Below are 8704 nucleotides of genomic sequence, written 5' to 3' on the forward strand. Positions count from 1 at the left end.
TCAATGCGATTCTTATCCGACATTATCTAATCTAATCTAATCTAAGCGATTTTGAGGATAGTAGTAATACATTTTTAATTTGGAATATTATTACGCGGACTTTCGATTATTCGCATTATCATCGTAATTTTATGTCAATCGATATTAAAGTTATTAATTAACTTAATTATAAATTTTTTGTCGAATTCTTGTAGAGACATTCGTGTAATTAATATTTGTTATTATACTTGATCTAATCTAATCTGATCATAACCTTACTTTATCACGATATTTTATTTTTAATTAATAATCCACGTTTATTATTCCAACGTAATCTAATTGTTCGCAAATAAAAATATTTAACGCTCACCTTTCCACGTTCACCTTCTCTGTTGCCCCATCTCTATTCTACCGCGCGAAACAAATATACGAAAAGCATCCGGAATATAGGTTTCGCGATTATTTTTCGGTTGGTAAAACGTGCGAGCAAGTATCCTTTTGCGCGACAAGTTGATGCTGTGTTGCCAAAGCGCAGCGAGACTTAGCGAACTGACACAGTTGCGAAGAGACATCAATATTCGACAAGTTTAATACCACTGTCGGAACATTGTCTGACCCCCCGAGGGTATCCTGCGGTCTAACGTACCAACTCCTCCCACGGATTTCCAACTTTTGTTTCGAGAATGACGAGCGTATGTTAAAGCCAGCGTGTCATCTACACCACGATTAGCGATTCCGCGTCACGAGAACGAGAGATAGAATATTTTTCAAACGTACAACTCGATATTCCTTATTTTTTATTTCTCCTTATTTTTCCTCCCGAAACGACGAGACTAATTTAAATTTAAGATTTAATTTTCCAGACTGGATGTGAAAAATTACGAGAGCATACTTGAGTGAAATTGTCTCGATAATTAAACTCGATAATGATAAAATTGATTCATTGAGGAAGATTAAATTCCAGCTGATGATTAAGCAAGTAGCCAGCAAGTTTTTTGCGAAATCTTTGGACGAGGATGCGTCGGGTCGACATCGTTGCGGAAATAGAAATAGAAGGTGGACGAGATAAATAAAAGAGGTATAAGAATGAAATCGATAGGTGTTTATCGGAGTCGTGACGTGAGGCCAGGCCAGGATCCAGAGAAGCAGGATGCGCGTGTGCATCTGCATTGACTTGTTTACGCTACGCTGAACGAGTATGCGACCGAGTGTGTAGAACTGTAGTCGGTATCGGGGAAAAGAACTGCAAAGAAACTACTGAAAAGAAACGTATCGAGGAAGAAACGATGGCCCTATGCGCGCCTTTCTATCCGTCTCCCTTTTCCACGATATTCACGTGTTATTTCGAAAATACAAAATTCTCTCGATCTGCCATCTCTTTCTTTCTCTCTCTCTCCTTTCACAAGATTTATATTCGAATAATTGGAAAGGAGGATAAGATTTGTTGAATTATTCAGGACGAAGTTTAGATTTAAATATATTCGTATATTCGGTTTGGTTTTAACGGAGAGAAATAATCGTGGCGGCCATTTTTTTCAAGATGGTATTATGTTCATAATTAATGGTAGATGATATAAACACGTATCACGAGCATAATTTATGCTAATAATGCCCAATGGGATAAAAAAATATAGGGATATTTTTCTTTAAAAAATAAACGCGCAAAGGATTTTATTCAAGAAGCAGCTTCCTCTTTTTTCCCTGTACTGAATAGTACATAAGTACTATTCACTGCTGGAAAGAAGAAATGCGGGTCTGATTGGTTAATGTGGAAGGAACCGCCTATTTTCACATATATTTTTGTTTGTCGTATTTGTCACACGTACTAATTCGATTCGACAAAGAGAAGCAATAAATTTTTATTTCTCATAATATATATAGGCTAATCACGATTTGAAACAATAGTTTAATTTATATATATAATTTCGTATTAAGTAAGATAATAATTGTATGTATGAAATATGAACGAGTTAGACATACTATAAACGTATTAATATTACATCGAAATAATTAATAGTTTCGAAAATATTTCAAGTTTTCTTAAATGATTATCCTAGTGAAACTTCATAAGGAAAATAAACGAAAATAATTTTAAATTATAGCTCTTCCACTGTTATGTAGCGTATGATGTCAGGATTGTCAACAAAGCGCTTGAAGTGGGGATAGGCGGTCCTAGCCCCCTCTTGCCCCTGTAGTATCCCGCGAGATTCTTTTAAGCAGTGAACAGTACTCGCATGGAACATGGTGGCTTGAACATGGTAGTTTGCTCGCGAAAGTTTGGTCGAAGGATAAGTTTAAAATCGAAACTGGAAAGATAGATGGGAGGAAAGTAAATTAGTTGATAAATAAGTAGATTTCGTGGAAGAAACTAGTGAAATAAGTGGTTACAATGAAACAAAATAATGCGAAGAATGCTTCGTTTCAAAAGCAATTACGTTTTGTAAGCAAGAGAGGGACGTTGAAACTTATTTAGATTCTATGAGCTTCCGTGTTATAAAAAATAAAGACAACGAACATGTGTGCACGTATGATAAAGAATCTTACTCTTAATCTCTTACATCAAAGAAGAGATCGAATTGTCTTTCAACGGAGAGAATAATATGAAAGTAATACGAAAATAATTTCTCAAGAGTAACTTATTCCTATAGTATAGAAAAGAAAACGATCGAAATTCTTGATCTGTAACTTTAAAAAGAAGAAGGAGAGAAAAGAAAAGATTGTTATTTCTGATGAAACGAAATGGAAGAATAATGGAAAAACGAGAGGAAAAGGCGCGAAATGGTGGTTGTTCCGCGACGAAATGAAGAATACAGAAATTTCCCTGGAGGTGTCGTGGAACCAGGAATTCGGAAAATGGCGGCTAGGACTGTTTCGTGGATCGATCGGCCGCGTTTCACCGAATGGACAGAAATTGCAAATAAAACGAGACAGCGTTGAACGAGCCGCGAGTAACGGCATTTTGGCAAGCTGCGGGACACGATACTACTCTCTCTCTCTTTCTCTCTCTCCAAGACCAAAGGAAGTTTCGATTGATTTCCACTGACTCGCGAATCCACTCCCGGGAATCGAACTATCCAACTTTTCCCAGGAATGAATTTTCTCCATCTTCCCTGCGAAACAAATTTTCGAAACCGAGTCCACCAAATTATACCGAGCAATCTCGAACTTCACTTTCCATTCTCATCCCCGTTTCTTCTATTTTCTTAAGCAACAGTGTCATGCTTTTATTCTAAAAATTCTCATATTTTTAAATGAAATTAAAAGACGTTCGATAAGGATCGATAAATTTAAATATAAATTCCTAAATCAGGTGTAGAAAATTGTTTCGAATAGATAGAGGTTATTACATCTTTTTATTTTCTTCTAAAGGGAAAATGTTTCTAAAGTAAACAGCTTCGCGCCCCGGTTGGAAAGTTATTCTCGGGCAAGAGAGAGAGGGAAAACTATTACCGAGCTATGCTAATCAATGCGAAATTTATTCACATTGGGGAGAGAAGGAACTACGAAACTGGGATCGCCGCGCACAAGGATACAAACACGCTTTGAAACTTTCCAGTTATCCAGAAAAAGAGTGGCGGATGGCGGAGAGTTTTACGATCTTACGACGAACGAGAGAGAGAGAGATATATATATATAAAATTGAAAAAGAAGAAAAAAAGATAACAACGAAATATATTTGAAATAAATAATTAAAAGATGCTTCGATCCTGAATGCGAAAGTTAAGGCGAGGAAAGGAAAAGGACAGAGATCTTCGTGCCACGTGATATCCAGCTACTGTTTGCAGTCCTACCACTATCAAAGGGACGAAACGTAGAGGTTGTGGATAATGTTTGCGCAAACAGCTGCGAGCTAACAGCTTATATTGCTCTATGTGTGTCTCTCTCTCTCTCTTTTTCTCTCTCTCTTCGTCCTTTTCTTCATCTCTTCTTCCCTATATTCGTTGTTTCGCTCGCTACGATCTTTTTTCTCCTTCGCACCTTACTTCGTTTCGACTCTGCTTTTTTCAAAGCTTCTTTTGCTCTCCTTCTCGCTTCTGTTCTCGATCGGATATCTTTTCGCCTTTGTCGCGCCAGACTGACCGAACTCTCTTTCCAAACGTTACACGGAATATATATATATATATATATATATGTATATATATACGCGTGTGTGTATACACGCATGTGCGAGTGACCAGAATGGTTCTAGGTACGATTAAGCCGACCAGAAAATTACTGGACCGGGCTAAAACCTTGGTTCGTGCGCCAATCTATATACGTATACACGTGTGTCGTTTTTGTAACGAACCGTCCCATTTAGGGGTGAAATTGTCGAGCCATTTTTTTTTTTTTTTTTTTTTTTTTTTTGAGTCACTGTTCCGTCTATACAAAATTTGTTTTCGTTACGTTTTTGTAATACATAGCTATATAATATGGAAGAAAAAGACTTTTAGGAAATTATATCGTGACGATCTTGTCTTCGATGAACAACGAAGGGATATCGAAGAATATTTATTCCCTTTTAGAGCCGCTTACAAAGCGGATAGTGGAAAAGAGATCAAAGAGTGAGAAAGTCTCGATCTTTTTAAGACATTATCTTCAGCGGAAGATTAAATCGGCGCGTGGAAATATGTAAATATCGGTATAACGATTCGATGCATTAAACTAAATTCAATGTGCGAACAAATACGATCATTCACCAGGTGAATACCAATTAGTATATTGGGTAACTGCGATAAAATGTTTATCCGCGAAATGGATAAATTTTATAGAGTAAATAACGGGTGGTATCGTGTACCCTGTATCAGGTGTTAATAATTTGGTTTTAATAATTATATAGGCTTCCGCGAATAAAATTTAATTTTGTTAAGTACGAGAACACAATCTTTGAGAAAAACATTAATTTTTTAAATTATTCTCTTTCACATTTGTTCTTTTTTTTTTTTTCGTTTTATTCAAAATTAATCGCATTATGCGAGAAATACTAATAATAAAGATCGGATTTGAATCGTAGGTATAAAAATATTAAGAGTGGATATTAAGGAAGATGTTAATCAAACGTGCATGGTAAGAGAGAATGGGTGCACAAAGAGGAGGTTGAATCACAGCGCGGTGGTGGAAACAAGAAAATTCCCGAGTATGCTTGTTGTCATAAATGTAAGCAGAATGCGGGAGCCTGTTACACGCGGATGGAAATTAAGATTATTGCCTAGAATATTTGCCCGCAATTGTTTCTTGAAAATAATTCGACGGAAATGGGGCATCTTAATTAACTATTCTCCCTTGATACCTCTGAAAATAAGTAATCACGCGCCTCGAATGGTGCGAATAAGCGTAAAAATGCAAATTGTCATCATTCGTGAGAAAAAAAAATATATATATATAAGCTCTATGAAAGTATAACAATAATCTGCAAAAAAAGAATATTAATCTACCAAAATTAACTTAATAACTTGACAATTTTACGTCATTTCGAGTTAAATCTAGTGTTAGTGTCTTTTATCTTAATTTCGTCTATTATTAATTTCGAGAATAATAAATGAGAAGCGACGAGAAGCAGAAATTAAGAGAGGGGAATTATTTCGATGTTGGTTAACGATGGAGAAAGGTGAGAAGACGGCAGGAGGCAGGATACGGTCCGTGTTGGACGAATTAGATCGGACCGAGATTGAATTACCTGCTCGTGTTTGCCCGCCATTGTGTGTTCTATGCCTATAACCAATATGCCGGCATTGAACTTTCAATTAGTGTCACTTAACTGTGCAAACACAGCCGCTCCTGTTCCGACGAGTCGTGTCGCCCAACGTTTTCTTTTCTCGCGTTACATCGCCTCTCTCTCTCCCTTTCTCTCTCTTTCTTTCTCGTTCGCCGTGTTTAGTTTTCGTTATCGAACGGTCAAACAACTCGTTGAAACAGGAAACTGTGCCCTTCCCCCTTCCGCGAGCACGGAACCACCTGTCTTCCTTCCATTTCCTCGTCAAAAATTCTCCGCAGCGTATACACGGAGTGTTAATAGAGATGTGTGGGATATCCTTGGAGGATGGATTCTAGACGATGAAAAAAATTCATATGTATCCTGTAAGGATTAACGAATTATAAATATTTTAAGTTGTATTAGATAGGCGAGCGAGCTGGCAGTACCGTATTATAATGTCGCTTGCCTAGCGGAGCCCCTCAATGAAAGTAAATGTATAAAAAATATTTTTTTATATATGATTGATTATTTCAAACGAATTTTAGTAAGCTAGTATGTATTTTAATTATGCAAATTGAAATCTGTGTAATTATTTATTTAAAAAAAATCTACCTCGGACAATGCAATTTCACAATATTTGGAATTATGAATATTTCATTTAAAATCATAGATGAATCATTGTATTTGTATTTTTATGAATATCTTCTATAATTTTTCTTCGATTCGGTGCATTATAATTATTAAATATTTACTATATTTCGTATTGTTCGTCGAATCTGATTAGTGAGAGTAAAACGTTTATTTTCATTTTTGAAAGTAATTGCGTCTTATTTGAGAATAATAGAATTATTTATTATGCGCGGTTTCCCGCGTGGTGTGATGAGGCTAAAATATTCGGTGAATATTATTTTTGCGATTGAAAAAGATCGAGTCGCCTGATAAAAAAACGAATGAATATATGAACATAAAATATATCACGAAAGAACACGTTGAAGATAAGATTTATAAATCGTAAGAAATAATCCTTGAAGTATTAGATATGTTGACCAACGTTTATTTTCGATCTTTTTAACGCTCGATAGACGAAAATACGATATAAAGTCAAATATAGTGAAATCTTTCCAAACACCTCGCGCAGTTTCAAGTATTTATCAATATGGATAGGATTAACTCAAACAAGTGGCTATCTTTCAATATTGGCTTTGATTCACGAACCAAGTTGGACGATCGGAAGGATTGGCGTACTCGTCTCATAAGTAGAGTGTCGATAAAGTAGATTCCGATGGTTTATATAAGAATTTAGCTACAACGGTATATATGGGAATTTGATGACCGAGTATAATCGCCTTTTCGTTCTCTTTCTCCACCAGAATCTCGATTCCTAACTCTGCGTATTAAAATGTAACGTATGCAAATAACGTTGGTACAAAACTATTCGAGCAAACTACTCTCTCACTCTAATTAAAGATTTCTCAGCCTTTGAGCGATATATAAATTCCGAGTTATTCGCGAATTGCTATTAGAAATCGCTTGGCGGAAAATCGGTGGTACGTGCCAGTGACCCAAATACCATTATACATACCAGCATCGTCGACAGAATGATTTAAGATTTTACGCTTACCTTGGCTCCTTCGAAAAATCGATATCCCTCTCCCCCCTCTTGCTCGTAAAATAATTACTTTTATTTTTCAACGCGTTCGAAACTTTACAAACGAGGCGCGAAAGAAGAATTCTCTTGTCGGATGTTTAGATAGATTTCTTTTTCCAAAGAATCTTGATAAAATTCAGTTAATAATAAAAAATACAGAGTTCTATTGCACTAGGCTCGATATATATCGCTTGAAAAGGAGAAAAATTCTTCTCTAAAACTTGATTAAAGTCTTACTCCGCCGTTATATCACTCGAAAAAAAAAAAATAGGAACAAAGAGAGTTTCAGGTTGTGTAATTAAACGATAATAATAACGAATCTCGGTGGGATCGAATCATAGGAGGTTAAAAGTTATCGCAGGTGGATATTAAAATGTAAATTATTTAATCGTTTAACGTGGGTCAATGGTTGTAGTTTTATTGACATAACGAAGTATCAGATTTTAATGAGGGGCGAGCCAACTCTTCCGACTTCCCGAACATTTAACTTGCGCAACAATTTCTGGAAATTTTAACTATCGGAAAAACAGTGAAACTTTGTCGCGCTTCTCTTCCCCTTCCCTGCCTTCGCTAATAAAAACTAAACTTTACGCTTAGAATTTGCACCGCGTTAACCGAACGTTTGTTCTCGAGTTCTTGTAAAAGTTTTATGTCCCTTCCGATAGTTAGAGTCCGTCTATTTACCTTCCCTATAGTTTCAATCGATCCAAACGCATTTACTGTTAAATATTTGTTTATATATATGCACGTGCATATCGATAAATAAAAATCATTATTAGTCAACCATAGAAGAATATTTCTTGGTAATCGTGTTTCTGTTATAGAAACTTTTTTCTATTATTATCAATCGCTGATCTTCATTAAGCGAAAAAAAAAAAATGATGTTATCCGAAATTATCGTTTTTGAAAAGAGTTTAATCGATATATAATTGTATATTTTTGATTCAATCTCGTTAGAGCGGAGCTTGATCGCAAAGATGACATATTGGAAACATGACTGATTCATTGGCAACCAACATCGTTCTAATTCAAAGAATTTTCTTCTAATGTCGCAACTCAGGCATGTGATCCTCTCAATTGAATTAGAAAAGAATTTTTTGAGGTTACGAACCTCGGTTAAAATAGAATCTAATTAATGCTCGTGTAAACACATCTGACTACCGGATACGATAATTCTTTACGATAATTTTTTTAAACGATAATAGATAATATTTTGTAACGCATCGTACTTTGACACGATCATCTATCGTGACATTTTAAGAGACCAAACAAGCATTAAACAATCTATTCGTAAAAAAAAAAGATAGTTACAAACAGTTCTATATATATATATATATATATATCAGTCGAAAGAGTATTTTCGGCACGTGTATAGTTTATTGCTAGAAAGAAGTTTCAAGGAC

This window comes from Apis cerana, linkage group LG8, assembly GCF_029169275.1.
Source record: "Apis cerana isolate GH-2021 linkage group LG8, AcerK_1.0, whole genome shotgun sequence".
NCBI classification, from domain to species: domain Eukaryota; kingdom Metazoa; phylum Arthropoda; class Insecta; order Hymenoptera; family Apidae; genus Apis; species Apis cerana.